Genomic DNA, 25,162 nt, shown 5'->3' with positions numbered 1-25,162 from the left:
TGCTCTGGTCTGATGAAATCAAGATTGAACTCTTTTGCCCCAATGCCAAGGGTCACATCTGGAGTAAATCTGCCACCACCCCTTCGGTGAAGCATAGTGGTGGCAGCATCATGCTGTGGGGATGGTTTTCAATTGCAGGGAATGGGAGACTAGTCAGGATCTAGGCAAAGATGAACAGAGCAAAGTACAAAGAGATCCTTGATGACAACCTGCTCCAGAACAATCAGGACCTCAGAGTGTGGTGAAGAGTCACCTTCCAACAGAACAATGACCCTATGTACATAGCCAAGACAACGCAGAAGTTTCTTCGGGACAAGTCTCTGAATGTCCTTTATTGGCCCATCCAGAGACTGGACTTGTACCTGATCGAACATCTCTGGAGAGACCAGAAAATAGCTGTGCAGAAAATCTCCCCATCCAACCTAACTTGGATTCTCCTAAGATTGGGAGAATTCCCCAAACACAAGATTTCCAAGCTTGTAGCGTAATACCCAAGAAGATTCTATGCTGTAATCGCTGCCAAAGGTGCTTCAACAACGTACTGAGTAAAGGGTCTGGATTCTTATATACAGTGCCTTGCGAAAGTATCCGCCCCCCTTGAACTTTGCGAACTTTTGCCACATTTCAGGCTTCAAACATAAAGATATAAAACTGTATTTGTTTGTGAAGAATCAACAACAAGTGGGACACAATCATGAAGTGGAACGACATTTTTTGGATATTTCAAACTTTTTTAACAAATCAAAAACTGAAAAATTGGGCGTGCAAAATTATTCAGCCCCCTTAAGTTAATACTTTGTAGCGCCACCTTTTGCTGCGATTACAGCTGTAAGTCGCTTGGGGTATGTCTCTATCAGTTTTGCACATCGAGAGACTGAAATTTTTTCCCATTCCTCCTTGCAAAACAGCTCGAGCTCAGAGAGGTTGGATGGAGAGCATTTGTGAACAGCAGTTTTTTCCACAGATTCTCGATTGGATTCCGGTCTGGACTTTGACTTGGCCATTCTAACACCTGGATATGTTTATTTTTGAACCATTCCATTGTAGATTTTGCTTTATGTTTTGGATCATTGTCTTGTTGGAAGACAAATCTCCGTCCCAGTCTCAGGTCTTTTGCAGACTCCATCAGGTTTTCTTCCAGAATGGTCCTGTATTTGGCTCCATCCATCTTCCCATCAATTTTAACCATCTTCCCTGTCCCTGCTGAAGAAAAGCAGGCCCAAACCATGATGCTGCTACCACCATGTTTGACAGTGGGGATGGTGTGTTCAGCTGTGTCGCTTTTACACCAAACATAACGTTTTGCATTGTTGCCAAAAAGTTCAATTTTGGTTTCATCTGACCAGAGCACCTTCTTCCACATGTTTGGTGTGTCTCCCAGGTGGCTTGTGGCAAACTTTAAACAACACTTTTTATGGATATCTTTAAGAAATGGCTTTCTTCTTGCCACTCTTCCATAAAGGCCAGATTCGTGCAATATATGACTGATTGTTGTCCTATGGACAGAGTCTCCCACCTCAGCTGTAGATCTCTGCAGTTCATCCAGAGTGATCATGGGCCTCTTGGCTGCATGTCTGATCAGTCTTCTCCTTGTATGAGCTGAAAGTTTAGAGGGACGGCCAGGTCTTGGTAGATTTGCAGTGGTCTGATACTCCTTCCATTTCAATATTATCGCTTGCACAGTGCTCCTTGGGATGTTTAAAGCTTGGGAAATATTTTTGTATCCAAATCCGGCTTTAAACTTCTTCACAACAGTATCTCGGACCTGCCTGGTGTGTTCCTTGTTCTTCATGATGCTCTCTGCGCTTTTAACGGACCTCTGAGACTATCACAGTGCAGGTGCATTTATACGGAGACTTGATTACACACAGGTGGATTGTATTTATCATCATTAGTCATTTAGGTCAACATTGGATCATTCAGAGATCCTCACTGAACTTCTGGAGAGAGTTTGCTGCACTGAAAGTAAAGGGGCTGAATAATTTTGCACGCCCAATTTTTCAGTTTTTGATATGTTAAAAAAGTTTGAAATATCCAATAAATGTCGTTCCCCTTCATGACTGTGTCCCACTTGTTGTTGATTCTTCACAAAAAAATACAGTTTTATATCTTTATGTTTGAAGCCTGAAATGTGGCAAAAGGTCGCAAAGTTCAAGGGGGCCGAATACTTTCGCAAGGCACTGTAAATGTGATATTTCACATTTGATTTGTAATGAATTTGGAACAATTCTGTTTTTGCTTTGCCATTATGGGCTATTGTGTGTAGATTGATGAGGGAAAAAAAGGATTTATTACATTTTTGAATTAGGCTGTAAGGTAACAAAATGTGGAAAAAGTGAAGGGGTCTGAATACTTTCCAAAGGCCCTGTATATGTGATGTATAAGTAAATAGCGTTGACTCAAAAAGTATGTATGTCGTGAATATGATCACTTTCAACATGTCTGTTTCTTTTCTCCCGCAGAATGTGAGAGATGTGACTAACCGTCCACTCACTGAGTTCATGGCTCCCTGTATTGACTCCCTCCCACCGCTGGCTTTCACCAATCGGAGGCCTATACCAACCATGTTACATCCCCCCTCTCCATTGGCCATACGCGCTCAGGATGCACAGCGGTTCGTTGTATTTTCATACTTTGTCCCTGCTGAGTGCCCAGTTGCCACAGAGGCCACAGCAGATGTATCTACTGGTAAAAGAGAGGACTTATTGACAGATACACATCTTTCCTCAATGCTGCATCGATACCTGCCACACTTCTTTAACGATGACTCCATTCCACCACAGCAGACAGTAGAGGGAACCACTGAGCTCTCAGTTGCTCCAGTGGCAATATCTAATATAAAGGAAGAGGACAGATTCTATCCTTTCTCCCTCCCACCACTGGCTCAGCGGTTCGTTGGCAATTCATTCATTGTCCCAGAAACCTCCCAGCCTGCTGTTTCAGCCACAGAGTGCCGAGTTGCCAAAGAGGCCACTGCAGACACAGCCACTGTCAAGAGAGAGAACCGATGGGCAGCCAGAAGTCTTCCTTCAGTGCTGCCTCCATGCCTGCCACCAGTCTTTGACGATGACTTAATGCCTCCAGAGCAGACAGTAGAGGATGCCTATGAGGTCTCAGGTGCTACAGAGAACACTTCAGGCACAGCTACTGTTGATGGAGTGGACAGATCAACAGCTAAATGCCCTGTCCCAATGCTGCCTCCAAGTCTGCCACCTGTCTTTGACAATGACTACAAACTGCCAGAGGAGGCAGTAGAGGGAACCAACAAGTGTCCAGTCGCCAGTGAATCTGCCGCTTCCGTCTGCCGCGGCCGCTTCCGTCTGCCGCTTCTGTCCTCCAAGAGGAGTTTTCAGCTGATAAGAGTCTTCCTGCACCCGCAGCACTGCCTCTAAGGCTGCCCTGCACCCACAGCATTGACCACAAACAGCTATGGGAGAAAGTTGAGGACAACACAGAGTTCTCAGTAGACAAAGAAGCAACTGTTGCCATTTACACTTGGGAAGATAAAAGTCCTTCAGTTCTGCCATGCATCCACAACAACAACGACCACCAACTGCCAGAGGATACAGTTGAGGCCAACACAGAGTGCTCAGTTGACACCGAGGCAAGTGCAGTTGCACCCACTGTCAAGAGAGAGGAACTGACAGGTGATAAAAGCCCTGTCCGAGCAATTCCTCCAATCCTGAGATGCATCCATGACAAGGACCACAAGGACCCAGAGCAGAAAGTGAAGGGCCCTAGTGAAGAGGTGGATCTCTGCCCTCACGCTCACCAGCTGGACCCAGATGTTAACTTAACTCTGGCAACCCGCAATGATGAACCCAGGACCTGGACCCTGGAAGAGGCAACGGTAGGTGTCCTATTTTACACTACTACTTTACAGGTATGGGGATCAGTTCCATTTCAATTCAAAGCATTGAAGAGAATTGGAATTTTAGAGTTCTTCTTCAATTGACTGGAATTGACCCCATCCTTGCTGCTCTTTGCTCATAGTATGAAACATCACCCCTCACTAGAGTTAACATTTGTATTACTTTTAGTATGGACCCAGGAAGAACATCTATGGGTATTGTAAAATATAATGGGAATACAAAAAAAACAAGGGACCTTAGTTACTGTCCTCCAAACTGTGTGCCCCATGAGGTCATCATTGTATGTCGATCACTCAAATGTGTATTGAATGTGACACATTGGAACAATATTACATCTAGAGTCAATGTCTTCCTGTCAGGATTATTGGATAGGCATTGAAATTGAGAGTGAAGAGAGGAGCGTCAAGGAGGAGGTGAGACAGGGGGAGGGATTGAAGCGTGAGGCTTCATCAGAGAGAGCAGAGACCATCCTTGGAAGAGTGGGCTTTCTGGTCATGAACCACATGCAGAAAATCCCATTTTTGAAGATGAAGGAAATAGAGAAAAATAAGAAACTGCATAAGAAGTTGAAAGATGACGAGAAAGAGAGAAATGAGAAGAAAAACAAGGAGGAGGAGAACAAAAAGAGGGAGAAGAAAGAGATGAAAGAGCAGAAGAAAGTCATGAAGGCTGAGAAGAAGAGGGAGAAGTTAGAACAGAAAAAGAGAGAGAAGGAAAGAAAAGAGAAGGAAAAGGCAGAGAAAAAGAGGTTAGAGGGGCTGATGAAGATACATAATGACATGATGAAAGACAGGATTAAGAAAGAGAAGAAGTGTTCTGAGGAGCTGAAAAAGAGAGAGAAAGCTCAAGCTGAGTTCTTGGAGATGGAGAGAAAGATTCAAGAAAAGGAGGAGAAGAAGAGAGAAAAGAGGAGGAAAGAGGAGAGGAAGAAACTAGAGAAGAAAAAAAAGAGGGAGCCAGCTGGAGGTGGAACTGAGAGGGTGATAGAAGAGCAGGGAAAGGATGAAAGCTTGAAGATGGATGAGTAGACTGGGTATTAGAGAGAGAGAGCAGGGCGGGATACTGTAAATTTGCATGCAATGAAAAATGCAATAAAAAAAATCTATAAAAAAGGTTTACTCTCTGTTTGATTTTTGTCAAGGCATACTGTATAACACAGTATAAACACACAATGTTTACATTTCACAAACCTGGGGAGTGTTGCACTGTTAAAATGTTGAATTCCAAATCTACCCGATGGAGCGGAGCTATTCTGAGATGAGGAGGACGGAAAGGGAGGGGGAGTAGATGGAAGGTAGAGCGGAGTTTGTTAGAGAGGAAATTGAAAGAGATTAATATGATAGAGAGGAATGTATTAAGAGGGGAATATTATAGAGGGGAATATGATATAGAGTCATACGATAGAGGGAATATGATAGAGTGAATATGATAAAGGGGAATATGATAGAGGGGAATATTATAGAGGGGAATATGATTAAGGGAATATGACATATAATATATATGATAGAGTGGAATATGATATATAATAAATCTGATAGAGGGGAATATGATTAAGGGAATATGACATATAATAAATCTGATAGAGGGGAATATAATATTTAAGGAATATGATAGAGGGGAATATAATATTTAAGGAATATGATAGACAGGAAAATGAAAGAGAGGATTATGATAGAGGCACATGATAGAGGGGAATATGATTAATGGAATATGATAGAGGGGAATATAATCGAATGGAATATGATAGAGATTGAAATGATAGAGAGAATATGTGTCACTCCTGCTACCTATCTTCCCCCTGTCTGTCGAGGGCGCCAAGCTCCCCAGCATTGATCGCTTCTGCCATCATCATTACTCACACCTGCCTTCCCCCATCTTGCGGGTCAGCGATTATTGTTCTCACCTGGACTCAATCACCTCTGTCATTCCCCATATCTGTCGGGTTCCACTCTCTGTTCCCTGCTTCTGTATTGATTGTCATATGTCCTTGTTTACCAGTGTGCTGAAGCTGTTCCTGTCTTGTTCTATGTCTGTTCACAATTAAATGTTTGACTCCACGTACCTGCTTTTCATCTCCGGTGTCGGTCCTTAAAACATGATAGAGGGAAAACGATAGAGGGGAATATGATAGAGGGGAATATGATAGAGATGAACATGAAAGAGGGGAATATGATAAATGAAATATGATATAGGGGAATATGATAGAGGGGAATATGATAGCAAGGAAAATGATAGAGATGAACATGATAGAGGGGAATATGATATAGACGATTATGATAGAGGCGAATATGATAGAGGGGAATAAGATAGAGGGAATAATATAGAGGGGAATATGATGGAAGGGAATATGATAGAGGCGAATATGATAGAGGGGAATAAGATAGAGGGAATAATATAGAGAGGAATATGATGGAAGGGAATATGATAGAGGGAATATGATAAGTGCCGATTTTAGTTTGGATGCATTCCAACAAAACCACTACACAATACAACACTCAACACTAAACAATACATTAATTGCACTATAACGGTGAAAGATGGTGCCCACATACTGTTAGAGCCTGCATAAAGCTAACCCAACAGCAGAGTCCCAACATCAGTACCACTGCTGCACCAGGCTATCAGCAAAGCCTTTTCTGGTAGTGGAATAGTTCATTCATTCGGTGAGGCACATGGTCTGCTAACAGCTTACTTTCTTAGCTACAGTATATATATCTCTCTGCCATATTACGTCATTTAGCAGCATACAATACATTTTTGAACTCACCTTGTCGTGCTGTGTTCACTTGAACAGGAAGGTGGCGCGGCTGTCCATCGTGGGAACATTTTGTCATCAAACTTTGTTATCAAAGTCTGGCATCCTCTGGATTCATGGTGCTTTCAAGAGAACTGGAAACTCAACAACAACAAAAAGCTTGAATCATGATGACGTCAGTGATCTTCAGGTCGTAGCTCTAGAATGAGGCCTGAGTTCCGAATGTACAATTCTGAGCTGGATGAAAGTTCAAAACTTATTTTCCCAGTCGTAGCTCATCGTAGCTCATCGTTCCCAGATGTCTTGAACTTACTAAAGTCAGATTTTGCAGTTCCCAGTTAACAGTTGTTTTGAGCGCGGCACAAATAATGCTTCATTGACAGCATGGCCAATGTTGAATGTTTATGATTTTAAACTAGGAAAAGAGACCCTTAATCTTAGACTTGGGACTACACAGCCACTCCAGTGAATAGCAGGCTAATGATTGCATTGCAATGCTTGCAGTTAGCCACTGATTCCTTCCAAACCACTCATTGTTGAGTTTGCGATATCCAACTTAATGTTTATGTCCAATGGCCAATGAGCACCGATACGTTTTATCTATAATTAACAAATCAAAATATATTATATATTTGAGATTCTTCAAAGATGCCACCCGTTGCCTTGATGTCAGCTTTGTACACTTCTGGCGATCTCTCAACCAGCTTCACCTGGAATGCTTTTCCAACAGTCTTGAAGGAGTTCCCACATATGCTGAGCACATGTTGGCTGCTTTTCCTTCACTCTGCGGTCAAACTCATCCCAAACCATCTCAATTGGGTTGAGGTCGGGTGATTGTGGAGGCCAGGTCATCTGATGCAGCACTCATCACTCTCCTTCTTGTTCAAATAGCCCTTACACAGCCTGGAGGTGTGTTGGGTCATTGTCCTGTTGAAAACAAATGAGAGTTCCACTAAGTGCAAACCAGATGGGATGGCGGATCGCTGCAGAATGCTGTGGTAGCCATGCCGGTTAAGTGTGCTTGAATTCTAAATAAATCCCAGACAGTGTCACCAGCAAAGCACCTCCATACCATCACACCTCCTCCATGCTTCACGCTGGGAGCTACATATGCAGAGATCATCTATTCACCTACTCTGCATCTCACAAAGACACCGGGTTGGAACCAAAATCTCACATTTGGACTGATCAGACAAATGGACAGATTTCCACTGGTCTAATGTCTATTGCTTGTGTTTCTAGGCCCAAGCAAGTCTCTTCTTATTATTGGTGTCCTTTAGTAGTGGTTTCTTTGCAGAAATTCGACCATGGAGGACTGATTCATGCAGTCTCCTCTGAACAGTTGATGTTGAGATGTGTCTGTTACTTGAACTCTGTGAAGCATTTCTTTGGAATGCAATTTCTGAGGCTGGTAACTGTAATGAACATATCCTCTGCAGCAGAGGTAACTCTGGGTCTTCCTTTCCTGTGGCGCTCCTGATGAGAGCCAGTTTCATCATAGCGCTTGATGGTTCTTCAAATCAAATCAAAGTTTATTTGTCACGTGCGCTGAATACAACAGCTTGTGAAATGCTTACTTACAGGCTCTAACCCACATATGTCAGAGTCAAGGCCCGCGGGCCACATCCGGCCCGCAAGAAGGTTTTTTACGGCCCCTGGGATGATCTTGATTTATTATTAGAACCGGCCCGCAGCAAGCCGGCAGCCCGCAGATCTTTTACACGCACCAATACTACATTTCCCACAATGCAAAGGTGACGCACCGAGCAGTAGGCTGCTTCATTTCAATATTTATTGGCACAGCAGTCGTCAGCATCACAGTAAAATTAACTTTCAGATACCCATCAAAAATGGCAAAACGGAAGGTGGATACTGAGAACCGGGGGTTTCAAACAAGGTGGGAGTCGGAGTATATGTTCACGAAGGTAGCTGGAAAACCTGTGTGTCTTCTGTGTGGAGAAAGTGTGGCGGTACTGAAAGAGTATAATCTGAGACGACATTATGAAACGAAACACGCGGACAAAAACAAGAATATGGACATGGAACAAAGGCTACAAAAGGCAGAGGAATTAAAACGAGGCCTCAAATCTCGACAGGCTCTGTTCAAAAAAGCCAAATCACAAGGCCAGGCTGCTGTCAAGGCCAGTTTTATTTTGGCAGAAGAGATCGCTAAATCAGCCCGGCCATTTACGGAGGGGGATTTCATCAAAAACTGCATGATTAAAGTTTGTGACGAAGTTTGCCCAGAAAAAAGGCAACTCTTTTTAAATGTGAGTCTGAGCAGAAACACCATTGCCGAGAGAGTAGACCAGTTGTCCATCAATCTAAAAGAGCAGCTTGTGAAAAAGGGAAAAGATTTTATTGCATATTCCTTGGCTGTGGATGAGAGCACCGACATTTCTGACATTGCCCAGTTGTCAATTTTCATCCGCGGAGTGGACTCCAACCTAAGCGTGACAGAGGAGTTTTTGGCTTTACGTCCTATGCATGGCACAACTACGGGGCATGATTTGTATGAAGAGGTGTCAAGATGTGTAAATGAGATGGAGTTGCCTTGGGAAAAACTCGTGGGTTTGACAACCGACGGAGCACCTGCGATGTGTGGACACAGGAGCGGACTGGTGGCGAAGATACGGGAAAAGATGCAAGAGGAAAACGCGACAGGTGAGCTGACAGCTTATCATTGTATCATACACCAGGAAGCGTTGTGCGGTAAAGCCTTGAAAATGGAGCATGTAATGAGCATCATCACGCGCACAGTTAACTTTATCAGAGCCAAAGGTTTGAATCACCGCCAGTTCAAGGCATTTCTGACGGAGTTAGAAACGGAGCATGGTGATTTGCCTTATCACACAGAGGTGCGATGGCTAAGCCAGGGAAAGGTGCTTCAAAGATGTTTCGAGCTTCGTGAGGAGATTTGTCTGTTCTTGGACAGCAAAGGGAAAGACACAACACAACTCCGAGACGAAATGTTTCTGTGTGAAATGGCTTTTCTGTGTGACATTACGAGTCATCTGAATGCAATAAACTTGCAGCTGCAGGGTCGGGATCGTGTCATCTCTGATATGTACAGTACAGTGAAGGCATTTAAAACCAAACTGACTCTATGGGAGACGCAGATGCGGAAAGAAAATTTGAGCCACTTTCCCAGCTGCCAGACCATGAAAGAGAAGCTCTCTACCAGTGCGTTCCCGAGCACACAGTTGGCTGATAAAATAGGTATGCTTGCCGCTGACTTTCGACGCCGATTTGCTGACTTTGAAGCACAAAAAAGCAGGTTGGAACTGCTCGGTAACCCATTTGCTGTTGACGTGGAAAGCTCACCACCAAACCTCCAAATGGAGTTGATTGACCTCCAATGCAATGATGCACTGAGGGCAAAATATGCGGCAGTGGGTGCTGCGGAGTTCGCCCGTTTCCTCCCCGGCACAATGCCCCAGCTGCGCATCCAGGCTGCTCAAACGTTGTCTATGTTTGGCAGCACATACCTGTGTGAACAACTGTTTTCTTTGATGAACCTGAACAAAACATCACACAGAAGTCGACTTACTGCTGAACACCTCCACTCAATTCTGAGGATTTCTTCAGCTCAGAGCCTTACCCCGAACATTGATGAACTTGTGGAAAAGATGGGACACCACCAAGTATCACCCTCAACCTCAAACAAGTGAACATTACTGTGCAATCACATATTTAGAGTTTTTACTCAGTTCAAGTTTAAAAGTTAAAATTTAATATTTGTTTTCACTGCATGTTACTTCTCCTTAAACAAAGTGTTGTTTTTGATTAATAGATTTTTGCACTTTATTTTTTTGTATTTCAATCCAATTATATTTTAAAAATATTTCAGTTGAGTGGATGATAGAAAATTGCTATTATTGTTTTTTCTTTGAAGTAAATTTAGCCCACTTTTGCTAAAATAGAAAATATAGTCTACTGATGGTGCCTTGAATACCGGTTTCTTTCATTTAATGTTCATGTTATGGGGATATTTATATAAAGGAAATTTGTCTTTTGTGTCTGTTGAAAATTAAAGATTACTGACAGAGCCATAAGAAAATATTGCTTTATTTATCTGATCATATTGTAATATATTTGTTAGGTTTTCAGTAGGTTCAATTAGGTTCACTAGACTATATGCGTCATTTAAAAATTTTTCAATGAACATTCGAACAGTCCGGCCCTCGTCTTGTAGCTGATTTTTTTATTTGGCCCTCCGTCCATTTGACTTTGACACCCCTGCTCTAACCAATAGTGCAAGAAAGGTATTAGATGAACAATAGGTAAGTAAAGAAATAAAACAACAGTAAAAAGACAATGAAAAATAACAGTAGATAGGCTATAAAAGTAGCGAGGCTACATACCTGTTAGTCAGGCTGATTGAGGTAGTATGTACATGTAGATATGATTAAAGTGACTGTGCATGTATGATGAACAGAGAGTAGCAGTAGTGTAAAATAGGGGTTGACTGGTGGAGGGTGGCGGGACATAATGCAGATAACCCGTTTAGCCAATGTGCGGGAGCACTGGTTGGTCGGGCCAATTGAGGAAGTATGTACATGAATGTATATTTAAAGTGACTATGCATATATGATAAACACAGAGTAGCAGCAGCGTACAAGAGGGGTTGGGGGGGAACTTTCAAAGTTCTTGACATTTTACTGATTGTCTGATCTTCATGTCTTACAGTAATGATGGACTGTCATTTCTCTTTGCTGTTTTGAACTGTTCTTGCCATAATATGGACTTTTTTAAAAAAGTGTACCTATGATGAAAATGACAGGCCTCTCTCATCTTTTTAAGTGGGAGAACTTGCACAATTGGTGGCTGACTAAATACTTTTTTGCCCCACTGTATGTGTTATTTCATAGTTTTGATGTCTTCACTATTATTCTACAATGTAGAAAAAAAGAGAAAACCTTGAATGAGTAGGTGTGTCCAAACGTTTGACTGGTAAACATTGACATTAGTGGTAGGCTCAGATCAAACAAATAACCTAAGTAAACCTGGAAGCTAGTTGTGATATCTAAAACATATTGACTTTGAATTAGTCAAAACACCTGTATTATGAATGGTCAACCATTTGATATGAGGTAGAGCATTTTATTTGAATAAAAAATGTGGTTACATGGATTCAATGCAAATATCAGTTATGACTGTGCTGCATAGGCTAAAAAAGTGAATAGTTCCAGCATTTTGACTACACATGAGAGCTTCTGTGGGTAGTCATGGCAATGAGGCCTTCATTGTGACATCACAAGATTCTGGTTCTGGGAGGTTAGCTGTTGTACAGACAAACAGAACAGTGTAAAGGTACTGATTCAACTAACTACTGACAGATTATTCATGTCCTATTTCATTAGAGAGAGAGAACACGCTGCTTACTGGAAAGGTAGGTTGTAATATAACTTACTGTATAACTATGTTTCTGTAGAATAACTACTTTTCAAATTACTTGTGTACTTACATGACCTTTTATTTAGGCCTAACATGCAATCATGGTGACAAGTGAAACTGTTGACGAGAGACAGTTTGTTTGAATCCAATTTTTGTGAGAAAATGGTTCATCCTGACACCTGAGATGACATGTTAGTTGTTGTAGTGAGCCAGGCTAATGGCAAATGCATTGTATATATGAAAGAAAACCCTCTCTCTGTGTTAATAACAACCAATATTGTAATCAATTATCTGAATAAATATGTACCAAAAGGGAAGGTTATGTAAAAAAAACAAGTCGACCTACCTAATTTGTAGTTGCTAAATTGCTAATGAAAAATCAGTTTTTCTTAAATGAATGGTCATCCATTTCAAATGGTTGAATTGATAGACCTCTTTACATGAAGGTGCACACAGGGGCACTCAAAGAGAAGACTGGAGTGTTTACCTCCTTGTTTTATACAATATATGAAACTATACAATAAGTTAGGTCCTACATGGATACAGAGTCATTTTCTACCCCAAACCTTTTTTGTATGATATGATATAAGTGATTAGTGTGTTTTGTGAAAACCAGGCCCAATATGGAGTGTGGGGGGATAAGGCTCAGTAGCAACGTACAGAGAGAGACTGAAGTTTTATTTTTAAAGTCTGTGTTGTGCTTTGTCATCTCCAATGGCAACGCCTTGCATCACAATGAAGATATCATAAAGGATATTGTGCACATAATGATAGGAAAGGCAAAAAATGGATTCATTTGAACTTGGTCGAGTTTCCAGTAGCCAACTTTTTACTAGTAATTCAGATAGGCCTATTGCGTAATCATCTCTGGATCAGGATTGTCACTTGCTTCATTGTAAGTAAATGGGAAGAAATGTGAGCACATTGTAAAGAGATGCATTATTCTTTGGTGAGCAACACACCACTTACTACAACGTTATGTATTTTTCAGAGTTATTGTTAGCTAGGAGGAAGACATGGAGGGTTCAACGCTGACACAGAGGAGGGCTGAGTGTCAGTTGAAGGAAAGGGAGATCCAGACAGACTACATGATGGAGCTGGGAGCCAGGTTGGCTCTGGTGAGACAGATCCAGAGGGAGCAGGAGAAGGAGATGAAGAGGATTTGGTTTGAGACGAGGAAAATGCCAAGCCTGATTGAGGAGGTAACAAGACCAACTTTGACAAAGTTGACTAGAGTTCTATTGAACAATATTGATTAAAGCAAATACATGTCAATATACGGGCAAAATGTGTGATATGCCATGAATTGTAAGCTAACAGTATTTTGTCTGACATCTTTTCTTGTGTTGTATCGTGTCTGTCTCTCTGTTTGAGTATTGTTATGGACATAGTCCTCAGTTCTTATGGTTGTCTTAAATAAATAAAAATAACTAGACCAAGCGATCTCTCGTAGACCTTCATATCAGGATTATATGGTTGTCCCACCTAGTTACCTTAAGTTGAATGCACTAACTGTAAGTCGTTCTGGATAAAAGCATCTGCTAGATGTCTAAAATGTCAAATGTTATGCTGGGTGTGGGGCATGTATTTTTACAATTAGTTGACCCATTGGCTAGAAGACTCAGGGTTGGTACAGACTGGTGCAGAGCATCTGAGAGGACACTAGATATATACAGTGCCTTTGGAAAGAATTCGGACACCTTGACTTTTTCTACCTTTTTTTACCTAATAGCCTTATTTTAAAATTGATTGAATATATGCAAATTCTCAGCAATCTACAAACAATACCCCATATTGACAAAGCAAATACAGGTTTTTAGAAATGTTGAAATACCTTTTTTACGTAAGTATTCAGACCCTTTGATATGAGACTGGAAATTAGCTCCTGTTCATCCTGTTTCCACTGATCATCCTTGAGATGTTTCTGCAACATGACTGGAATCCACCAGTTGTATTTTCAACTGATTGGACATGATTTGGAAAGGCACACACCTGTCTATATAAGGTCCCACAGTTGACAGTTCATGTCAGAGCAAACAACAAACCATGAGGTTGAAGGAATTGTCCGTAGAGCTCCGAACAGGATTGTGTCGAGGCACAGATCTGGGGAAGGGTACAAAACCTCTCCTCAACATTGAAGGTCCCCAAGAACGCACTGTTCTCCATCATTCTTAAATGGAAGATGTTTGGAACCACCAAGACTATTCCTAGAGCTGGCCGCCCAGCCAAACTGAGCAATCGGGGGAGAAGGGCCTTGGTCAGGGAGGTGACCAAGAACCAGATGGTGACTCTGACAGAGCTCTAGAGTTCCTCTGTGGAGATGGGAGAACCTTCCAGAAGGACAACCATCTCTGCAGCACTCCATCAATCAGGCCTTTAAGGTAGAGTGGCCAGATGGAAGCTACTCCTCAGTAGAAGGCACATGCCAGCCTGCTTGGAGTTTGCCAAAAGGCACCTGAAGTCTCTCAGACCATGAGAAACAAGATGCTCTGGTCTGATGAAATCAAGATTGAACTCTTTTGCCCCAATGCCAAGGGTCACATCTGGAGTAAATCTGCCACCACCCCTTCGGTGAAGCATAGTGGTGGCAGCATCATGCTGTGGGGATGGTTTTCAATTGCAGGGAATGGGAGACTAGTCAGGATCTAGGCAAAGATGAACAGAGCAAAGTACAAAGAGATCCTTGATGACAACCTGCTCCAGAACAATCAGGACCTCAGAGTGTGGTGAAGAGTCACCTTCCAACAGAACAATGACCCTATGTACATAGCCAAGACAACGCAGAAGTTTCTTCGGGACAAGTCTCTGAATGTCCTTTATTGGCCCATCCAGAGACTGGACTTGTACCTGATCGAACATCTCTGGAGAGACCAGAAAATAGCTGTGCAGAAAATCTCCCCATCCAACCTAACTTGGATTCTCCTAAGATTGGGAGAATTCCCCAAACACAAGATTTCCAAGCTTGTAGCGTAATACCCAAGAAGATTCTATGCTGTAATCGCTGCCAAAGGTGCTTCAACAACGTACTGAGTAAAGGGTCTGGATACTTATGTAAATGTGATTTTTCACATTTTATTTGTAATGAATTTGGAACAATTCTGTTTTTGCTTTGCCATTATGGGCTATTGTGTGTAGATTGATGAGGGGAAAAAAGGATTTATTACATTTTTGAATTAGGCTGTAAGGTAACAAAATGTGGAAAAAGTGAAGGGGTCTGAATACTTTCCAAAGGCCCTGTATATGTGATGTATAAGTAAATAGCGTTGACTCAAAAAGTATGTATGTCGTGAATATGATCACTTTCAACATGTCTGTTTCTTTTCTCCCGCAGAATGTGAGAGATGTGACTAACCGTCCACTCACTGAGTTCATGGCTCCCTGTATTGACTCCCTCCCACCGCTGGCTTTCACCAATCGGAGGCCTATACCAACCATGTTACATCGCCCCTCTCCATTGGCCATACGTGCTCAGTATGCACAGCGGTTCATTGTATTTTCATACTTTGTCCCTGCTGAGTGCCCAGTTGCCACAGAGGCCACAGCAGATGTATCTACTGGTAAAAGAGAGGACTTATTGACAGATACACATCTTTCCTCAATGCTGCATCGATACCTGCCACACTTCTTTAACAATGACTCCATTCCACCACAGCTGACAGTAGAGGGAACCACTGAGCTCTCAGTTGCTCCAGTGGCAATATCTAATATAAAGGAAGAGGACAGATTCTATCCTTTCTCCCTCCCACCACTGGCTCAGCGGTTCGTTGGCAATTCATTCATTGTCCCAGAAACCTCCCAGCCTGCTGTTTCAGCCACAGAGTGCCGAGTTGCCAAAGAGGCCACTGCAGACACAGCCACTGTCAAGAGAGAGAACCGATGGGCAGCCAGAAGTCTTCCTTCAGTGCTGCCTCCATGCCTGCCACCAGTCTTTGACGATGACTTCATGCCTCCAGAGCAGACAGTAGAGGATGCCTATGAGGTCTCAGGTGCTACAGAGAACACTTCAGGCACAGCTACTGTTGATGGAGTGGACAGATCAACAGCTAAATGCCCTGTCCCAATGCTGCCTCCAAGTCTGCCACCTGTCTTTGACAATGACTACAAACTGCCAGATGAGGCAGTAGAGGGAACCAACAAGTGTCCAGTCGCCAGTGAATCTGCCGCTTCCGTGTCCGCTGTCCTCCAAGAGGAGTTTTCAGCTGATAAGAGTCTTCCTGCACCCGCAGCACTGCCTCTAAGGCTGCCCTGCACCCACAGCATTGACCACAAACAGCTATGGGAGAAAGTTGAGGACAACACAGAGTGCTCAGTTGACACCGAGGCAAGTGCAGTTGCACCCACTGTCAAGAGAGAGGAACTGACAGGTGATAAAAGCCCTGTCCGAGCAATTCCTCCAATCCTGGGATGCATCCATGACAAAGACCACAAGGAGCCAGAGCAGAAAGTGAAGGGCCCTAGTGAAGAGGTGGATCTCTGCCCTCACGCTCACCAGCTGGACCCAGATGTTAACTTAACTCTGGCAACCCGCAATGATGAACCCAGGACCTGGACCCTGGAAGAGGCAACGGTAGGTGTCCTATTTTACACTACAACTAGTAGTAGTATGGGGGTCAGTTCCATTTCAATTCAAAGCATTGAAGAGAATTGGAATTTTAGAGTTCTTCTTGAATTGACTGGAATTGACCCCAACCTTGCTGCTCTTTGCTCATAGTATGAAACATCACCCCTCACTAGAGTTAACATTTGTATTACTTTTAGTATGGACCCAGGAAGAACATCTATGGGTATTGTAAAATATAATGGGGATACAAAAAAATCAAAGGACCTTAGTTACTGTCCTCCAAATTGTGTGCCCCATGAGGTCATCATTGTATGTCGATCACTCAAATGTGTATTGAATGTGCCACATTGGAACAATATTACATCTAGAATCAATGTCTTCCTGTTAGGATTATTGGATAGGCATTGAAATTGAGAGTGAAGAGAGCGTCAAGGAGGAGTTAAAACCGAGGGAGGGATTGAAGCGTGAGGCGGACTGTGCCCATTCCAAGAGCTCCAATGGGATGGCTTCATCAGAGAGAGCAGAGACCATCCTGGGAAGAGTGGGCTTTCTGGTCATGAACCACATGCAGAAAATCCCATTTTTGAAGATGAAGGAAAAAGAGAAAAATAAGAAACTGCATAAGAAGTTGAAAGATGACGAGAAAGAAAGAAAGGAGAAGAAAAACAAAGAGGAGGAGAACAAAAAGAGGGAGAAGAAAGAGCGGAGCTATTCTGAGATGAGGAGGACGGAAAGGGAGGGGGAGTGGATGGATGATAGAGCGGAATATGATAGAGGGGAATATAATAGAGAGGAATTTGATAGAGAGGAATATGATAGATGGGAATATGATAGAGAGGAATATGATATAGGGAAATATGATAAAGGGAAGATGATACAGATGAATATGCTAGAGAGGAATATGATATTTTATTAATTTTATTTAATTGAACATTTATTTAACTAGGCAAGTCAGTTAAGAACACATTTTGATTTACAATGACGGCCTACCAAAAGGTAAAAGGCCTTCTGCGGGGATGGGGGCTTGGATTAAAAATATAAATATAGGACAAAACACACATCACAACAAGAGTGACAACACAACACTACATAATGATAGACCCAACACGACAACATACCACGGCAGCAACACATGACAACACAACATGGTTGCAACAGAACCTGACAACAACATGGAGGCAACACAACATGTTAACAGAACAAAACAGGGCACAAACATTGTAAGGCACATAAAACAGCAAAAAACACAAGAAGGTATTGACAACAATACATCACTCAAAGCAGCCATAGAGGGAATATGATAGAGGTACATGACAGAGGAATATGATAGAGAGGAATGTAATAAGAGGGGAATATGATAGAGGGAATATGAAAGAGGCACATGATAAAGGGGAATATGACAAAGGGAGTATGAAATAGAGGAATATGATAGAGGGAATATGAAATAGAGGAATATGACAGAGGAATACAATAGAGATGAATATGACAGAGGAATATGATATAGCGGAATGTAATAAGAGGGGAATATGATAGAATGGAATATGATAAAGGGGAATGTGATATATAAGGAAAATGATAGAGGGGAATATGATAGAAGGAATATGAGAGAGAAATATGATAGAGGGGAATGTGATATTTAAGGAATATGATAGAGATTGAAATGATAGAGGGAATATGTGTCACTCCTGCTACCTATCTTCCCCCCTGTCTGTCGAGGGCGCCAAGCTCCCCAGCATTGATCGCTTCTGCCATCATCATTACTCACACCTGCCTTCCCCCATCTTGCGGGTCAGCGATTATTGTTCTCACCTGGACTCAATCACCTCTGTCATTACCTTCCCCATATCTGTCGGGTTCCACTCTCTGTTCCCTGCTTCTGTATTGATTGTCATATGTCCTTGTTTACCAGTGTGCTGAACCAGTGTGCTGAAGCTGTTCCTGTCTTGTTCTATGTCTGTTCACAATTAAATGTTTGACTCCCCGTACCTGCATCTCATCTCCGGCGTCGGTCCTTAAAACATGATAGAGATGAACATGATAGAGAGAGATACTATAGTCTATACTATACTATATCCCTACCTGGACTAAAGCATCCGCTAACTCCTGGACAGTCTGTGGCGCAACGTGGCGTTGGTGGATGTCCCAGATGTGCTCAATTGGATTCAGGTCTGGGGAACGGCGGGCCAGTCCATAGCATTAATGCCTTCCTCTTGCAGGAACTGCTGACACACTCCAGCCACATGAGGTCTAGCATTGTCTTGCATTAGGCTAGGCATTAGGCTACCTCTGGCGAGCACATGGAGGGCTGTGCGGCCCCCCAAAGAAATGCCACCCCACACCATGACTGACCCACCGCCAAACCGGTCATGCTGGAGGATGTTGCAGGCAGCAGAACGTTCTCCACGGCGTCTCCAGACTCTGTCACGTCTGTCACATGTGCTCAGTGTGAACCTGCTTTCAACTGTGTGAAGCCAGTGGCGAATTTGCCCATCTTGGTGTTCTCTGGCAAATGCCAAATGTCCTGCATGGTATTGGGCTGTAAGCACAACCCCCACCTGTGGACGTCGGGCCTTCATACCACCCTCATGGAGTCTGTTTCTGACCATTTGAGCAGACACATGCACATTTGTGGCCTGCTGGAGGTCATTTTGCAGGGCTCTGGCAGTGCTCCTCCTGCTCCTCCTTGCACAAAGGCGGAGGTAGCGGTCCTGCTGCTGGGTTGTTGCCCTCCTACGTCCTCCTCCACGTCTCCTGATGTACTGGCCTGTCTCCTGGTAGCGCCTCCATGCTCTGGACACTACGCTGACAGACACGTCAAACCTTCTTGCCACAGCTCACATTGAGGGGAATATGACGGAATAAATATGATATAGCAGAATATGATAGAGGCTAATATGATATATAAGGAAAATGATAGAGGGCAATATGATAGAAGCAATATGATGGAAGGGTATATGATAGAGGGGAATATAATTCCTAGAATATGATAGAGGGGAATGTGATGGAAGGGAATATGATAGAATGTGATGGAAGGGAATATGATAGAGGGGAATATAATTCCTAGAATATGATAGAGGGAATATGATAGAAGGGAATATGATAGAGGGGAATATGATGTGACGATTTTAGTTTGTATATCTTGATGGGGCAAAGAATTTTTATTTTTTTGGGATGCATGCCAACAAAACCACTACACAATACAACACTAAACAATACATGAATTGCACTATAACGGTGAAAGATGGTGAAAAATCTACTTATCATATTCCCCTCTATCATATTCTGGGAATTATATTCCCCTCCATCATATTCCCCTCCATCATATTCCCCTCCATCATATTCCCCTCCATCATATCCCTCTCTATCAAATTATCCTCTAGCATATTCCCCTCTAAGCATATTCCCCTCTAAGCATATTCCCCTCTAAGCATATTCCCCTCTAAGCATATTCCCCTCTAAGCATATTCCCCTCTAAGCATATTCCCCTCTAAGCATATTCCCCTCTAAGCATATTCCCCTCTAAGCATATTCCCCTCTAAGCATATTCCCCTCTAAGCATATAAGCATATTCCCCCTAAGCATATTCCCCTCTAAGCATATTCCCCTCTAAGCATATTCCCCTCTAAGCATATTCCCCTCTAATCATATTCCCCTCTAATCATATTCCCCTCTAAGCATATTCCCCTCTAGCAAATGATAGTTAAATGTGACTATCATAAAGCAAGACAGACTAAAGTTCAGTGACAACTTTCAGTGTGGGAAAAGCTACAACACAACTGAATAAAGGATGGGTTTTATATCCATACAGTATAAATAGGAAATATCTAATAAACAAACGATTCCAACTAATTATTTGGATTGGAGATTACTGCTTTAGACTGTTGATATGAATCCACACATTCAGCTCAGCAAGCACTAAATAAGTGTCCAGCATGCTCTAGAGGTTATTACAAGTAACTACACATATCACACCACAACAGCTAACATAGGGTCTCACTCCCGCTCCTCCTTTCCTCCTCTCCCTCGTCTCCTCTGTTCTTCCTCTATTCCTCCTCCTCTCCTCTCAGCGGCTCCAGCTGGATAGAGTGACGTCGAGGTGACCTCTCACTGGAGGGAGGGAAAGGGGGAACAGAAGAGGATGAGGAGGAGATGGAGAGAATGAGAGCAGGAATGGAATAGGAGGTAGATGAGGCAGAAAGCCTGGTCTAAATATTGCTTTAAAGGGAAGAGAAAGGGGGGGAGTGGGAGAAAGAGGGGGAGGGCAGCTGCGTCCGACAGCCCATACTTACACCTGCAACAGGTAGGCCAAGGGGCGGGACCTGAGGGTGAGACTCATAACATGATAGGGGAGGCAGATGAAGAAGGGGTGGAGCTGGAGTCAAGGATGGGAGGGTGTTCCTACGAGCCCCCTGCCAGCAAGAGGAAGAGCAGGGAGGAAGTCTGTCCACTGAGCACTTCCGGGTCATTGGGTCGCATCCGATGAGATTAGATCCCCCTCTATAATGTAAAGCAGTTTGAGTACTGGGGTGTTCTTTGTATAAATCCAAGGTGGAACCTCCAGGGGCTAGCCTCCTCTCAGGGGACAGTCTGCTCTGGGCTGCCTGGGAAAGGTGCTCCTCTGTGGGAAAGAGGAGAGAACAAGAGGCCCCGGAAGAGATCTCCTTATGGTAGAGATGGACAGATCGACTCTCCTTATCATCTCCCACCTCTTCCTCTAGCTCGGCCTTCTCCCTCCTTTCCTTCTTAAAGTCGTGATGAAGAGAACCTTTTTCTCCCTTTCCTCCTTCCTCTACCTTCCTTTCCCTCCTTCCCTCTTGGTAGACCTTGTTAAGTCAAGACAGATTGTGAATAGCTAGCCATGGTTCAGACCACTGTCGCTGTCTGGGAGGGGGGATACAGGACTGGTCCACTGGACTCAGCTCACATGGGGAGAATCTGCTGCTGCTTCCACTCCCCCTCTTACCTGGGATGAGATAAGAAAGTATGAGACAGGTTCCTGAGATGTTTAACACCTTCCCTCCCTCCCTCTAACCTGATCCTCTGAAATTGAACACATTCTCTCCCTCAAGTGAGTTGGGTGAACCCGTCTTGATGATGATGTCAGAGGGTGACATGCAGGTGACAGGTGATGCATCGGGAGACGGCAGAACGTTCAGGTAGCGCCTCGTCACCGGTCCTCCGCTCACACCCTTCTCCGTAGTGATGATGATGATGACACGGCCTTTGGCGCGGCATGCGTTCAGTAGCACCTGGGGTATGTAATGGTCAGTTATAATCATTTCACCACACACACGGTCTTGTATAACTAACCTTTTGGGGGGACACAATTCACCCCCATTCAAAATACTATTTTCCCTAACCTTAACCCAAAAATCTAACCCAAAACCTAATTCGAACCTTAACCCTAGCATTTGACCTTGTGGGGACCAACAAAATGTCTCCATTTGGTCCATTTTTTGTTTGTTTACTATTCTTGTGGGGACTTCTGGTCCCCACAAGTATAGTTAAACACATCCACACACACACCCCTCCTCCCTCCTGACCTGTAGTGTAGGCTGGTGCTGTGCATTGATAGTGTAGACCATAGCTGAAGCTCCAGAGTAGTCCTCCATACTGGGGTCAGCTCCAGCTGAGAGGAGAGTAGAGGCTAGCTGAGCTCCAGCCCTCTCCATACAGGAATACATCAGAGCTATACGGCCTGACCGGTCCTGGGCATTAGGGTCTGCCTGGGTGGGGAAAGATAGGATGGGGTTAGGATGTAGGTAGGCACACACACACACACACACACACAGTGGGCTTTAGGACCCACCTGTTTAGAATAGAGTAGGATAGAATCCCACAAGGGGAAATTAAACCTACAGAGCTCTCCTTTAAAAGCAGACACAGACCTGGTTGTCTAGTAGGTATCTGAGCAGTTTCAGGGTTCCAGGTCCAGTGGGTTCCCCTCTCAGGGCTTTACACGCTGCCAGGAAAGGAGTCTCTCCTCCTGGGTTTCCCTCGTTGACCCGGGCAACCCCCGTCTAACAAGGCGAAGCTTCCCCAGCCTCACTCACTGGGTTGTTAAGGTTTCACTCCAGACCAAGTGGAGATCGACACATCACATATTGGCAACAGACAACTTCAGCCGACTGGACACTGATACACATCCTCTTCGCTCCGTCTCACTCCGTTCTACCCCTCTCCTGTACGAGGAGCGTGGGTCCTGTCTCAGGTGAAGGGCAGGCGTGGGTAGCGGTGAGCGTTCAAAGTTGTCAATGGTTTTCAGCTCTAAATGTCACCTGTTGCTGAGTCTCCACACTACAAAAGGCTCTGGGAAGGACCGATAGAAGTCAGCTTTGAACGGCCTTCATCTGGCAGACCACCGCCTGAGTTCAAACAGCCCAGAGGGGTGTGTGTGTAGAAACGGCACTCCAAATCTCATTTTATTGGTCACATACACATATTTAGCAGATGTTATTGCGGGTGTAGCGAAATTCTTGTCACACACACAAAAACAAAAAAAAATATTGCAACGTTGCTTAGGAGCTAGAAGCAGAGCTGCCATGTCTGTCGACGCCATCTTGTCAGAACACAGACTTGTGGAAAAAGACCTGTGGATACGGAGGAATGTTTTGAAGCACTCTGGTAATGACTTTACTGGCTGTTCTGCCTTTGGATAGGCCTGTAAACACACACACACACTTCCTTTGCCTTCATCGTCAGCAGTGCGAGAGAGAGCAAACTAATTGAGGTCATGGCCTCTAATAAAATGTGTTGAAAGAACTAAATGCCTTGGCAAAAGCAGTGAAGTAGTTTTATTTTGATGTATCTACAACGAGAGGGACACAGGAAAAAAAACAACAACTGATGACTCGATGAAAAACCTAAAACAAATGACATTTATTGATGCAAGACTTCCCACCTTTTCCTCAAGAATCAACTTTTTAAATCAGTCTCTAAAGAAACGTTATTACAACATAAAACGGACAAATAGGAAACGTTTTATTACCACACAAGACATTTAGGAGTAGAAACTAGCCTATCAGGAGATACAAAGCAAACCCAGGAGGCAGTTCCTCACCATGTTTCATCCAGATTGGCATGATACCGTGTTGTCCCCTTAGATTATGTTCCCGCTGCTTTTGAAAAGAACCTGAATATGGCAATATTCCAACCAAATGTCATGGGATCATTTATATACACGGCACTGCAAGAGATGGGTCAGATTTCTCTTTCAGTTGGATCTTCAAATCAACGAGGCACCCAATCCAAAAGGGGTTAACAGAATTTAAAAAACACAGGATCATTGTAAAAGGACTAAATGTTCTGAAATACTGGCACCGGGAAACAGACTGCCTCGTCTTCAATACTGCTTTGTCGCCAGAGAAAAACATGGCCTGCATCTCAGTCCAACGTGGCTTCCTCTCTTCTTTCACATCAGTGCAGGTGAAAGGAGAGAAGACTCTCCTTTAGACTATCGAGATGGATACACCCAAGGAACAGAAACGTGTCCTTACCCTCCGTCCCCTCCTCCTTTCAACCCTCCCAGAATGAAACAGTATTATACGTCACCATAGAAACACAGAAATGACCAACAATGTGACAACGTTGATTTTACATACAGGAGAGGCGTTTGCACCGGTGCAGAGTTTGACACCTCATGATCAGAAGGGAAGAACTAGGGCCAGGAGGTTTGCCTGAACAGGTCACATGGTCAGGGAACACAACTTGAAAAAGGTAGAGCCATAGCGAATGATAGAGGCCTATAGTGGCCAAAATGCTGTGTTAGCATGGGCAGCGCCATTGAGGGCTTCCACCATATTAAAGTAGGCAACTGGATGGGGATTCTTATGGGTTGTAGCCGCAATGGCACTGCCCATGCTGTCACAGATATAAAGATGAGTCCTCGATCGATATGGGCAGAGCAGAAAGGTCAAATGAAGGTCATGAGTAGGGCCATGAGTTTTTCCTGAGCACATGAAAAGACAAGGACCACAGGAGGTCGGTGGGACACCTTAATTGGGGACGGCAGGCTTGTGGTAATGGCTGGAGCAGAATCAGTGAGATGTTATCAGACAGATCAAACATGGTTCCACGCTCCAGTCCAGACATTATGAGCCATCCTCCCCTCAGCAGCCTCCACTGACAAGGGCACATAAAAAAAAGTCATAGCCCTAGTTATGGTAAGTAAATATATCTCACATTTTAGAAACAGAAACAGTTTCATGGTTTGTTTTCCTAGAATCATCCTCTTCCAACAATAACAGAAACACTTTGCACTGGTGCCAACTAGGGCACATCCTAAATGGCACCCTATTCCCTATGTAGTGCAGTACTTTTGCCTTCAGTAGGGCACTATTTATAGGGAATAAAGTGCATTTCAGATTTGCCCTTAGTGAATATGGTTCAGAGTTGAACCTATACAGCAGTATCTCAAAATACACCAGAAGCCCCCCCCTTAACACTCTGCATATCATTAAGAACCTGTGTTTTTACATCCTTTCTCAATTCAAATACAGAAAAAAAATCCTTAATAGAAAACCTTATTTTCTTTTCATCTATCGTTACTAGGGACAGGAGATTTCCCTAACAGTTTGA

General features: G+C 43.5%; 1 protein-coding gene and 1 pseudogene across 1 annotated transcript in view; both read right to left on the bottom strand.

The window, feature by feature from the left end:
* Positions 1 to 20,518: 20,518 nt before the first annotated feature.
* LOC139414017 (uncharacterized) lies at positions 20,519 to 23,667 on the bottom strand (annotated as a pseudogene).
* LOC139412952 (guanine nucleotide-binding protein subunit alpha-11-like) overlaps positions 23,451 to 25,162 on the bottom strand; it is a 178,596-nt gene continuing 176,884 nt past the window's right edge. Inside the window, exon 8 of the transcript XR_011634750.1 lies at positions 23,451 to 24,706. The gene's annotated coding sequence lies outside the window, so the exon portion shown is untranslated. The remainder of the gene's footprint in view (positions 24,707 to 25,162) is intronic.

The sequence above is a fragment of the Oncorhynchus clarkii genome, chromosome 7 (genome assembly GCF_045791955.1).
Source record: "Oncorhynchus clarkii lewisi isolate Uvic-CL-2024 chromosome 7, UVic_Ocla_1.0, whole genome shotgun sequence".
In the NCBI taxonomy this organism is placed as follows: domain Eukaryota; kingdom Metazoa; phylum Chordata; class Actinopteri; order Salmoniformes; family Salmonidae; genus Oncorhynchus; species Oncorhynchus clarkii.
This window is presented reverse-complemented; position numbering and strand designations above follow the sequence as displayed.